The sequence below is a fragment of the Somniosus microcephalus genome, chromosome 33 (genome assembly GCF_052327205.1).
Source record: "Somniosus microcephalus isolate GS21.2 chromosome 33, FLI_Smic_1.0, whole genome shotgun sequence".
NCBI classification, from domain to species: Eukaryota; Metazoa; Chordata; class Chondrichthyes; order Squaliformes; family Somniosidae; genus Somniosus; species Somniosus microcephalus.
Genome location: NC_141019.1, coordinates 27713982 through 27727250, shown reverse-complemented (window position 1 = coordinate 27727250; position 13269 = coordinate 27713982). Strand labels below are relative to the sequence as shown.

The 13269-nt window shown below is 44.8% G+C and overlaps 1 protein-coding gene across 3 annotated transcripts in view; it reads right to left on the bottom strand.

The window, feature by feature from the left end:
• The window catches only part of fkbp11 (FKBP prolyl isomerase 11), a 30708-nt gene that overhangs the window by 6638 nt on the left and 10801 nt on the right, over nucleotides 1-13269 (bottom strand). Inside the window, exon 3 of one of the 3 annotated variants that reach the window (XM_085972803.1) lies at nucleotides 3843-4394. The exons of the other annotated variants lie outside the window; for them this stretch is intronic. The gene's annotated coding sequence lies outside the window, so the exon portion shown is untranslated. The remainder of the gene's footprint in view (nucleotides 1-3842; nucleotides 4395-13269) is intronic. 3 annotated transcript variants of the gene reach the window in all.

The following is a 13269-nucleotide window of genomic DNA, read 5'->3' as shown; positions in this document are numbered from 1 at the left end:
CCTTGAAATGGGTTCCAGCACGTGATTAGCTTTGTGCTGACTGGGTTTTAGGAACCACTTAATAGTCAAAACTCAATTCATTTTCTTTTTTCATCTTTGTTGGTGGATTTGAACTAATTTCCCAGCATGTCAAAATTAAAATAATAACACATGTATCATTTAGTTATGAGGATAGGGTTAAGGAGTTAAGACAGAGCAGGACGTGGAGGAGTACAACTGAACTTTTTAAAATGGTGAAGGGATTGGATACAGTCTGGTTAGATTAATTGAAATGGATAGGGATGGTAGGACTAGGTGTCATGCCTATAAAATCTGTAGGCAAAGGATTAGACGCTGGGAATTACTTCTTTTCGCAGAGAGTCATCACCCTCTTGTGCGTAAGAAGTTTTTACAATCCTTTAAAAGAGAACTTGAGTTCCTGAGTGAAGAGACCATTTCCAATTATAGGGCTTAAGGGACGTTTTACTACGTTAAAGGCATTACATAAATGCAAGTTGTTGTTGTTGAGTTGCTGGCTAGTTGTGATTGTGATGAGTCAGGGGCCACTGCGATCTCCTGGACCTTGTTTCGTTTGCCTTCAGGACCCAGAGCTTTTCTTGAATTGATCCCAGCTTTCGTTGCCTCTTGCAGGAGATAGTGTGAGAGCGTGGTCATGGAGTGGGTGAATGGTGTGCAAGGTTGCACTGTTGACTGGATGAAGCGAGCTTGATGGCCATTACTTACAATCCTTACCATTCTGTAGGGAGAGAAGAGATTTCCATCCCATCAGTCTGGACTGGAACAGAAGCTTGGTCCCAAGTTTAAAAGGACAGTGCTTTTTAAAAAATGTCTTTGTTCATGGGATGTGGGCGTCGCTGGCAAGGCCGGCATTTATTGCCCATCCCTCATTGTCCTTGAGAAGGTGGTGGTGAGCTGTCTTTTTGAACCGCTGCAGTCCGTGTGGTGAAGGTACTCCCAACAGTGCTGTTAGGGAGGGAGTTCCAGGATTTTGACCCAGTGACGATGGAAGGATCAGCGATATATTTCCAAGTCAGGATGGTGTGTGACTTGGAGGGGAACTTGCAGGTGGTGGTGTTCCCATGTGCCTGCCGTGCTTCTAGGTGGAAGAGGTCGCGGGTTTGGGAGGTGCTGCCAAAGAAGCCTTGGCGAGTTGCTGCAGTGCATCTTGTAGATGATACACGCTGCAGCCACGGTACGCCGGTGGTGGAGGGAGTGAATGTTTAAGGTGGTAGATGGGGTGCCAATCAAGCGGGCTGCTTTGTCCTGGATGGTGGCGAGCTTCTTGAGTGTTGTTGGAGCTGCACTCATCCAGGCAAGTGGAGAGTATTCCATCACACTCCTGACTTGTGCCTTGTAGATGGTGGAAAGGCTTTAGGGAATCAGGAGGTGAGACACTCGCCGCAGAATACCCAGCCTCTGGCCTGCTCTTGTTGCCACAGTATTTATGTGGCTGGTCCAGTTAAGTTTCTGGTCAATGGTGACCCCCAGGATGTTAATGGTGGGGGATTCGGTGATGGTAATGCCGTTGAATGTCAAAGGGCGATGGTTAGATTCTGGCTTGTTGGAGATAGTCATTGCCTGCCACTTGTGTGGCGCGAATGTTACTTGCCACTTAACAGCCCAAGCCTGAATGTCATCCAGGTCTTGCTGCATGCAGGCACCGACGGCTTCATTATCTGAGGAGTTGCAAATGGAACTGAACACTGTGCAATCATCAGCGAACATCCCCATTTCTGAGCTTATGTTGGAGGGAAGGTCATTGATGAAGCAACTGAAGATGGATGGGCCTAGGACACTGCCCTGAGGAACTCCTGCAGCGATGTCCTGGGGCTGTGATGATTGACCTTCAATCACCACAACCATCTTCCTTTGTGCTAGGTATGACTCCAGTCAGTGGAGAGTATGCCCCTTGATTCCCATTGACTTCAATTTTACTCGGGCTCCTTGATGCCACACTCGGTCAAATGCTGCCTTGATGTCAAGGGCACTTCACCTCTGGAATTCAACTCTTCTGTCCATGTTTGGACCAAGGCTGTAATAAGGTCTCGAGCCAAGTAGTCTTGGCGGAACCCAAACTGAGCATTGGTGAGTATTGGTAAGTGCCGCTTGATAGCACTGTCAACGACACCTTCCATCACTTTGCTGATGATTGAGAGTAGACTGATGGGGTGGTAATTGGTGGATTGGACTTGTCCTGCTTTTTGTGGACAGGACATACCTGGGCAATTTTCCACATTGTCGGATAGATGCCAGTGCTGTAGCTGTACTGGAACAGCTTGGCTAGAGGTACGGCTAGTTCTGGAGCACAAGTCTTCAGCGCGATAGCCGGGATGTTGTCGGGGCCCATAACATTTGCTGTATCCAGTGCGCTCAGCCGTTTCTTGATATCATGTGGAGTGAATCGAATTGGCTGAAGACTGGCTTCTGTGGTGGTGGGGACCTCAGGAGGAGGCCGAGATGGTTTATCCACTTGGCACTTCTGGCTGAAGATGGTTGCAAACTGTTCAGCCTTGCCTTTTGCACTCCACGTGCTGGGCTCTGCCCTCATTGAGGATGGGGATGTTCATGGTTGTAACCCACTGTGGCACTCGGTCCCTGATCTCCCTTTGTAATCTACTCTGATTTAGGTGTTTGATTTGAATTCCAAAATAAGTTCAAAACAATGCAGCACCGACCGATACAATGCACAGAATCTCAGACTGTACTCACAGAGAGCTGGAATTTAAAAAAAAGTTATTCTTAAGTTATAAACTGACAAACAAGCTTTCACTCAACAAAAGCTATCCACTTGAACTTTAGGACAGAAGAAACAATCCTGTAGAGGGATTAAAATAAACCTCTGATATTGTCAGCAGAAAGCTGCATCAAGCGAAAAGAGACCAGAAACTGCAGAATAGCAGAGAAGTAAGCAACAGGAGATAGTGGGGAAATGCACCATTGTAACTTTCAAATGGACAGATTACTTTCGCAGTCACCAAAGCTGGAAAGTTGCTTACCTGGCGAGTTACTGAGTAGAATTTTCCATATTGATCCTGATGGCGTTACGCTCAAAATTTCAAAAAAGTTATTTCTTAAATGTACACCATATCATGTGATATAGCCATGGCTCATTATAGTCTGGAAATGACTGTAGATCATATTAGCAAACAACACCAACAACAACTTGTATTTATATAGCGCCTTTAATGTAGTAAAACGTCCTAAGGTGCTTCACAGGAGCATTCTAAAACAAAATTTGACACCGAGCCACATAAGGAGAAATTTGGACAGGTGACCAAAAGCTTGGTCAAAGAGGTAGGTTTTAAGAAGCGGCTTAAAGGAGGAAAGAGAGGTAGCGAGGCGGAGAGGTTTAGGCAGGGAATTCCAGAGCTTAGGGCCTAGGCCACAGAAGGCACGGCCACCAATGGTTGAACGATTATAATCAGGGATGCTCAAGAGGCCCGAATTAGAGGAATGCAGATATCTCGGGGGGTTGTGAGGAGGTTACAGTGATAGGGAGGGGCGAGGCCATGGAGGGATTTGAAAACAAGGATGAGAATTTTGAAATCGAGGCGCTGCTTAACTGGGAGCCAATGTAGGTCAGCGAGCACAGGGGTGATGGGCGAACGGGACTTGGGACAAACGCTTTAGATGTTCACCTGACATTCATTAGCTATTTTAACTGAAGTGTTAACACATTTAAAACAAACGGGTTAGCGCCTCCATTAAAATAAGAGATCGAGAAATGTTATAAAAAACCTGGTAAACATTCATCCATTAATACCATCACAGTATTGTCTCGGCTTATACGTTTTAAAATTAAATCTGTTTCCATTTCCCATTGTCTTGAGAGTATGTCCCACCGTATGGAATCACAGCCAGCGCATATACTTCTTTTTCCAAATGTATTTTTTGTCTCTCTGTAAGGTTTTCTTTCTCTTTTTCGGTCCCTCCTCTCTGAGGCTCCTTCCCGTCACGCTATAAACTATTCCTCGACAGAGAGGGATGTGCAGGCCTTGACCGATGATGTTCTAGAGCTGACCATTAAACATTTATACACAAAAGCAGTGTCTCTTGCCCCTCTTGAGTGATTCCTCTTAATGCTGTGGCGGAGGCCGAGGCTTCCTGGGGAACCTCCTGGTGAAACCAGATGCAGCAAATGAAAGTTTCAGCTAGTAACAAAGATACGTCAACAGAGCTTTGTAAAAATGATTCATTCATGGGATGTGGGCGTCACTGAGAAGGTGGTGGTGAGCTGCCTTCTTGAACCGCTGCAGTCTAGGTTTTCCGAGTGTTTTTTTACAACTGAGTGGCTTGTTGGACCATTTCAGAGGGCCGTTAAGAGTCAACCACATATGCTGTGGGGCTGGAGTCACATATAGGCCAGACCGGGTAAGGACGGCAGATTTCCTTCCCTAAAGGACATTAATGAACCAGACGGGTTATTACGACAATCCGGTAGTTTCATAGTCACCATTACAGATACTAGCCTTTTATTCCAGATTTATTTAATTAACTGAATTCCCCAGCTGTTGTGGTGGGATTTGAACTACACAGATTATTAAGCCCGGCCTCTGGATTACTAGTCCAGTAACATAACCACTATCCTACCGTACCTGGTGAAAGCGCTAGTCCCATTATATTTTATGAAATGTCGTTTTATTTTTAAAAAGAAAAAAAATCGACGTGATTTTTAAACCTCAGTTTTAACCTCCTGTTGAAATCAACCTTGTTAAGTGTCCTAAACTAGAATTCTACCTCCAGTTTTTAAAAAAAAAAGCATTTAAGAGGAAAGTGTGATGATATTGGAGGCAGTTTCTTTCCCACTCGGTGTGAGGGCAGCAATGCAAGACAGAGCAGGAGGTTTTAAGCATTTGGTGAGTGAAAAGTGGAAACTAATCCAGGATTAATGTCAGAAGTCCAGAGAGAGGAAATGTCCCAGGAGGATTTGGGATGGTAAAAACTAATTTAAGATGGTCAAAAGAATTGGTTAAAACTTCAATTCAAATTGTACATTCTGGAAGAGGACAGACAAAGGAAAAGTACATGCTCCTGATTTAAAGCAAATCTTAACTTCAGTCCTGCATTTCCCCACATTTTAAACAATTAGTAATAAAACATTTGCTGTTGGGATGAGAACCTTGTGGCTTCCCTCTCGACCTGGCACGTTCCTTTTTCTTTACTACTGCCCCCGGCAAAAACGTTGGTTATTCCAGATACAATTAGATACCTTGATGGGAGAGTTAATGCACCAGAGGGATGGGCTTCGATGGGCACTGCTCAATCCCTGACTCTTCGAATGTTCTTAATCGAATTGTTTATTTCAATTGAAAGAAAAAAATAAAGTATCATACTGTACAATTTTCATTTTAATGGGACTGTGCCCCATTCTTATTTCATACTGTTTGTCCCAGCTTCTCTGCACTGCAATCTGATCAATATTCGAGCCGATTGTGAGTTTCTCCTGGCCTTTTACTGAACCTCTGCAATGATTTAGGGTTCTGGTGACCTACAGATCAGGCAAACAGTTCATTTGTGACCTTTAACGCAAAATATGAAGTGTAATTCTGAAAGAGCGTAATGTAATGTTAGCAAGCGGTTGGATAACGAGCGAGATTTCCCTGACAGTCAGCTCTCACTGGATTCTCAAGCACCTCGGTGACATGTGAGTCCGTAAAGCGTCAATTATTACCTTTTGAAACACTGGCACTGCGCAATAGCAGGCAACGAGCCGACAAGCAGGCAAAGGAGGCGGTTTAGTTATAAATAAAACGTCGACCGACTGAAATGTTCTGCTCTCCGTCTGGAATCATATCAAACTTCATACTGGAATTTCTCAGAATTGATCCAGAGGGTGACATCTTTTGAAATCACTAATGATCATCCGCAGTTAATTCATCCTTCCAGCTAGCCTCCAGTGATACAGCAAATCCCCCTCAAATCTGGGTCGTGCCTCGAAAGAGCCGGCACAGACTCGATGGGCCGAATGGCCTCCTTCTGTGCTGTACTATTCTATGATTCGTTGACATGGTAATAAATGTAACTGACTGGGATCGACCTGAGCAGTTTTGTATTATTCAATCATTCATTGAAGAATTCTACTTTAGAGAGATTCCACTGAAAGAGGTAAATTACACAGAATTTACAGCAGAGACAGGCCATTCGGCCCCACCAGTCCACACGAGCCTCCTCCCAACCCTCTTCATCTAATCCCATCAACATATCCTTCTATTACTTTCCCCCTCATGTACATATCTAGCTTGCTCTTCAATAACATTCCCTGTAAGTTATCAAACGAAAGCTGTTTAGTAAATTTACAACTCACCAGTTAAGTGAGAGATATTGTGATGCCCATCTCCTTAACTATTTCTGAGTTAGCAAACAAAACCCTGCCAGGCAGTGACGTGCCAACAGGTGGCGACATTCCACCACCAGGATGGCAACACTTCTTACTCTGCCACCCTCACTGCCCGGTGATATTCACTCTCTGTAAAATAAACTGGGATCATTACAGCAAAAACAACAACAGAAAATGAATGAGGTTAGAGTAGAATACTGGATGGACCCGACTCTTTCGCCGTACCCCTTCTGGCCAGTCATTTAAAGTGGATTTTAAATGTTAGAATTGTGAACATTTACTCTATCTCCTTTGTATTGCCTGAATTGAGTTATCAACTCCAGAAATGAACCTCCCATTCTATCTCATTATTCTATCTCTCAACATTTTTTGCAGTTCTCCTCACATATCTAATCAATTACGACCTGGTGCTCTTGGACTTTGGGATGCAATATCCATAAATCTCTCTTCTACAATTCCAAATTCCAATCATTTTCATCTCAGGACCCGGAGAAACTTGGGGCCAAAATGTTTTCCTTACTGAATGCAGGGAGATAAATGAATCGACATCTCTTACGGGTTGGGGGTTAGGGGGAGAGGGAGGGAGTAGTGCTTTAACCAGTCTATCCTATGGCCACCCGCTCCCATTTGGTGTGAAATACTATAATGGTGGTCAAGAAATAGAAGAATAAACCGTAAATTTACTTCCGTCGTTCCCTTTGTACCAAATATTTCTGAGTACTACTTAGTGAGACTTAAAGGTTTTACAGGAAACTTTTTTTTATCCAGCACCGACGGGACCGGCGTGGTGCCGGTTTATCAAAAAGTCTGGATTACAGAGAGGTATAGTAAAAGGTACGAGAGCCCCGTACACGGCCACAGATCCAGGCGTCCCTGTTGCATAGCAACAGGTGCAGGAACCCCGGCCACAGATCCAGGCGTCCCTATTGCATAGCAACAGGTGCAGGAACCCCGGTTACACGGCCACAGATCCAGGAACGGCCACTAATATGAAGTAAAACTTACCTGAACCTACTCCTGAATTTTACTGGTTAACAGAGATTTCAGGTTATTTAGGTGCCGGTAAATCGAGAGTTTCCTGTACTTAAATAATCATGCTTAAATGTAGGACTTGGATTGAGAATTGGTTAACAGACAGAAAACAAAGAGTAGGGATAAACGGGTCTTTTTCAGAATGGTAGGCTGTGACTAGTGGGGTACCGCAAGGATCGGTGCTTGGGCCCCAGCTATTCACAATCTATATCAATGATTTGGATGAGAGGACTAAATGTAACATTTCCAAATTTGCTGATGATACTAGGTGGCAGTGTCAGTTGCGAAGAGGATGTGACGAGGCTTCAAGGGGATCTCGACAGGCTCAGTGAGTGGGCGAGAACATGGCAGATGGAATATAATGTGGATAAATGTGAAGTTATCCACTTTGGTAGAAAAAACAGAAAGGCAGAGTATTTCCTAAATGGTGAAAGATTGGGGAATGCAGATCCTCAAAGGGACCTGGGTGTCCTTGTACATGAGTCACTGAAAGTGAATGTGCAGGTGCAGCAAGCCATTAGGAAGGCAAATGGTATGCTGGCCTTCATTACAAGAGGATTTGAGTACAGGAGTAAAGAAGTCTTACTCCAATTATATAGGGCCTTGGTGAGACCACATCTGGAGTACTGTGTACAATTTTGGTCTCCTTACCTAAGGAAGGATATACTTGCCATAGAGGGAGTGCAACGAAGGTTCACGAGATTGATTCCTGGGATGGCGGGACTGTTGTATGAGAAGAGATTGAGTAAACTAGGCCTGTATTCTCTTGAATTCAGAAGAATGAGAGGGGATCTCATTGAAGCATACAAAATTATTACAGGGCTTGATAGGGTGGATGCTGGGAAAATGTTTCCCTTGGCTGGGGAGTCTAGAACCAGGGGCCACAGCCTCAAGATAAAGGGTCGGCCATTCAGGACTGAGATGAGAAGAAATTTCTTCACACAGAGGGTGGTGATCTTTGGAATTCTCTACCCCAGAGGGCTGTGGAGGCTCAGTCATTGGGTATATTCAAAACAGAAGTCGATAGATTTCTGACTAGTAAGGGCTTCAAGGGATATGGCGATAGGGCCGGTGAATGGAGTTGAGGCAGAAGATCAGCCATGATCTCATTGAATGGCGGAGCAGGCTCGAAGGGCCGAATGGCCTACTCCTGCTCCTATTTCTTATGTTCTTATATTCAGAACCTTCCTCCAAACTTGAATAATGGTAACAGTCCTTCCAGAACTGACACAGGAATTTCTGGATGAAAAAAAACCAAGGTCCATCTCGTTCGCCTTCTACCATCCTAGACGTCGCAGGATAAAAGAACAACGGAGGACAACTTTTTTTCCTGATTGCTTTGAGTTCATTCTCAAACTCACATAGGTATAAGAGAAATGCAGTTGCTATAACCATTTAGAACACATCACAAAACATAATCAACATTAAATGCCAAATTTCAAAATGAGAAGTTTTAATTGTCACACACAATGCTGTACTTGGTAAAGAAATCATTTGAATAATGACATTGGAGTCAAATGAAGAGAAGGGCTTGTTGTGGTTGACACGAGCAGCAACCAAGGAGGAGGAACCACATCATTAACAGAAAAGCGGCGAGCAAAGCCCAGCCCAATAATTCAAGCTCCCCAAGCACTCCACTCATAACATGGGAGTAGGCCTCTGCAAGAAAACTCTTTCCAAGATTTACAGCACAGTACTGCTTTATGTTAGAAATTGTACTTTTGCCCATAAATGTTGAGCAGGAGGAAAATTCAAGATGGCCGCTCATACGAACGGCACAACATTTTTGGAGCAACTGGATTGGTTCAGCTTCCTCTTTCTTTTATTGGTCGCTGTTGCTGACTGCCCAATTTTGATTTGTAGTTTTGTGAACTTCATAATTGGTGACTTTCATTCTTGCTTGCCACTTGTTGGTCGCCTAACTGTTCGGCTGTTTATATTTGTTGCTATCTTATGAATGTGAAATCTGAGTCAAGCAGCTTCAAATAGTTTGCATATAATGAGTGGTTCCAAAGTGTAACACAGGAAGTGTGATGCAGCAAATGTGATGAAAACACATGTTAGACATACTAGCAGATCTCCCCGCCATTGCTCACAAAGTCAGATGATATGCTGTTATATAAGGCCAGGAGTGTTATATAGAGAATTAACAACACAGCAACAGGCCATTCAACCCAACTGGTCCATGCCGGTGTTTATGCTCCACACGAGCCTCTTCCCACCCCTCTATCTCACCCTATCAGCATATCCTTCCATTCCTTTCTGCCTCATGTATTTATCTAGCTGCCCCTTAAATGCATCTATACCATTCGCTTCAACCACTCCCTGTGGTAGCGAGTTCCACATTCCAACCACTCTCTGGGTAAAGAAGTTTCTCCTGAATTCCCTATTGGATTTATTTGTCACTATCTTATATTTATGGCCCCTAGTTCTGGTCTCGCCCGCAAGTGGAAACATCTTCTCTACGTCTATCCTAGCAAACCCCATCACAATTTTAAAGACCTCTATCAGGTCACCCCTCAGCCTTCTCTTTTCTAGAGAACAGATCCCAGCCTTTCCTGATAGTTATACAGGAAACTTTCGATTTACCGGCACCTAAATAACCGGAAATCTCGGTTAACCGGCAAAATTCAGGAGTAGGTTCAGGTAACTTTTATTACTTGCCTTCCTCCATTTGTTGCTGTGCAAGGGTGTGGCTGCAGCTGTTGCTAAGCTACAGAGATGCTTGCAACTTGTGGCCATTGTTCTGAAGCAACAGGGCTTGTTGCTTTATACGGAGCTCTCAGCTCCGTATCTTTTACTATAGCGCTCGGTTATCCGGAATTTTTGATGAACCGGCACCACGTCGGTCCCGTCCGTGCCGGATAAAAAAAAGTTTCCTGTAACTTCTCAGTTCTGGTATCATCCTAGTACCTTAATTCTTTTATGCACCTTCTCCAGTGCCTCTTTCTGCTTTTTGTAATATGGAGACCAGAACTGTGCACTGTACTCCAAGTTGTGGTCTAACCAAGGTTCTATACAAGTTTAACATCACTTCTTTGCTTTTCAATTCTACCCCTCCAGAAATGAACCCCAGTGCTTTGTTTGCATTTTTTATGGCTTGATTAACCTGCATCGCTACTTTTAGTGATTTGTATATCTGTACCCCTAGATCCCTCTGCTCCTCGAGCCCATTTAGACACTTGTTTCCCAGGAGTCTGTGGCTTCCTTATTCCTCTGACCAAATTGCACAACCTCACACTGATCTGTGTTGAAATTCATTTGCCATTTACACGTCCATTCTGCAAGTTCATTAACGTCTTCTTGTATTTTGTTGCAGTCTTTTTCCGTATTTGGTGTCATCCGCACATTTTGAAATTGTACAGTACTTCTGATTCCCGAGTCCAAATCGTTGATGTAAATAGTGAACAGTGGTCCCAGCACCGATCCCTGTGGTATATTAAAATCCGAGGGCGCGATTCAAAGAGCAGTCAGGGAGTCATCTCTTGGCTGACATTCCTCCCTCAACCACAAGTGATTCACCTCCGTGGTGTCGGTGGGATCTTGCCATTGGCAAAATGGCTGCCGTGCTTGCTTACACAATAGTGACTGCACTCCAAATTACCTCACTGTATGAAGGGCTAAGAGACATTTGGGAGAGGTGATAAGGTGTTATATAAATGCTTCCCTTTCCTTCCTCTATAAATAATGACATGGTAGCTACTTCACAAAACAGATTTTAAGCATTTCCCCCCCGAAAAAATGTCTCTAAATAAACATGTGGGAATGTGTGAAACTCCACTATTGGAATGACAAAATGAGATGAAGAAATGAGTTGAAGGTTGAACCTACTTCGAGAGCTCACTGGGATACACTGCTTCATTAGTGGGAAATCCAAATAATGTCTGCAAAATGAGAAGCGAGCTCCATTTTCAGCAATAACTAAGACCCATTTCAGCAACATCTGAACACGCGAGATCTGCATCTTACTGGAAATGTGTCTCGGGGAAGTCAGAGGGGTGTTGGCGAGCTCTGCTTCTATAGCAACGAGAGAGGAACCTGAACAATTCTTCACAGGGCCTGCTGCTGTCCATTATGCCAGTCTTCAGTCTTTTGTGCATATCTTCCTCGATTAGAAAATGCAGTGTTTCCCCACTCTCCCCGCTTACATACCACTGTCAGTTGCTGTGCATTTGAAAAGACAGAATGGCTGAATCCTCTCGTGATTTAATGTGATTACTGCCTGGGTCAATACCGTTGACATGTGATGTGGAGAGGTTGTACTGGGAACAATGTGGATAGGCTGAAAGTGAGAGAGACAGATGAGTGATGACTGTCCCGGATAGGGCCGAGATGGGAGCGGGCTCCCAAACCCCTGCTCAGTCTCGCGCTCTGTCTCTCTGTTTGTACCGGGGGAGGGATGGACACGAGCACCATTGGGACCCAACAGCTGATCAAGGAGAACCTCGGTTTGGCAGAGATTCTGGCCGAGAGCTTTTCGAACGCTCCAGTCATTCAGCTGCAAAAATGAGCCGGATTAGCAGAGAATGGGATTAGTGGCGACGAGAGCCCAAAAAAAAAAGAAGTTTCCGGTTTACTCAGCCCTGCTCCTCAAGGCTAGCTTTATCCCATCCCCCCAGTCATGCTGTGCTAAAGTGCACACAGCACAGTGAAAGCCAGCCGAGCAAACTAAAGCAATAATCCCCTCTCCTTGGAGGACGGGAATTAAACAGATTTAGATAAATTACCCACCCCAGTGAAGCCCAGACCCATTCCACCACTACCCACTGTTGGGTGATGATGAGCCGCGCAGGGGCGCCCGGGAGAGAATCAGCTCAGGACACATGGATAATGTCGAAAGAGCGAAGTGCGTGTCCATGTGCAAGGGGCAGCAGGAATCGGAGGAATCGCGGGTGCAGAGACTCCCAAGTTACAGGAAATGTCCAGTCGATACACGGTGCTGGACAGCTGTGAAGTGGGCAGTGACAGCGACGCAAAGGAGGGTGGTCCTGAACAACACTGGCACTACAACAAGGTGTTACCTGAGGGCGGAAGGCACATGGGCCACACGACTAGGAGAATGGTAGTAGCGGGAAACTATAACCAGAGGAATAAACAGCCTTTTTTGCAGTCGTGACTGGGAGTCCCAAATGGTATGATGCGTCCCTGATGCCAGGGTAATGGACGTCAGGACGGAAATATTTCTGGGAAGGCAGGGAGAGCAGTCAAACGTTGTGGTACATGTTAGAACCAGTGACACAGATAGAAGTACGTTTGAGGTCTTGCAGCGGAAGTTAGGCACCAGATTGCAAAACAAGGTCTCGAGGGTAGTGATCTCCAGTTTGCTTCCCGTGGTGCAGGTTAAGGAGTTGAGGATTAGAAAGGTCAATGCATAGATGGTTCAAGGGGATAGGTTTCACGTTTCTGGTGTGTTGGAGCGAGCTCTGGAACGTGAGAAGGCTACACCAAAGGGACGGCCTTCATCTGAACCAAAACGGCACTGATGTCCTTGTGGAGAGGATAATAAAGTAGTGGGGGAGGATTCAAGCTAACTGGCAGGGCAGTTGGGAAAGTCTAGGCCTGAGACTAGAGAGGGAGAGGAGGATTAATAAAGCTGTTGGAATAGAAACAGAAGGCTTAGCTGAGATATATGATGAGAAAATACTACCAGAGGAGAAAAGGAAAGAAAGAGGCCTTGAGGTGGTGATATAGAAGGGCAAGGGATATCAAAAAGTTAAATGAGAAACTTGGAAAAGAATAAGATTCCACCATTGGCGGCTGACATGAATCTTGTCCTTCATGTGGAAATGACTTATGAAGTAATACTGGGCGGCCTGCTGGTGGCGCTGTCCAGGGAGAGTATAAATACTCGGGCATGGGCCCAGCTTGCTCAGGACATTCTTTAACAGGAACTAGTGAAG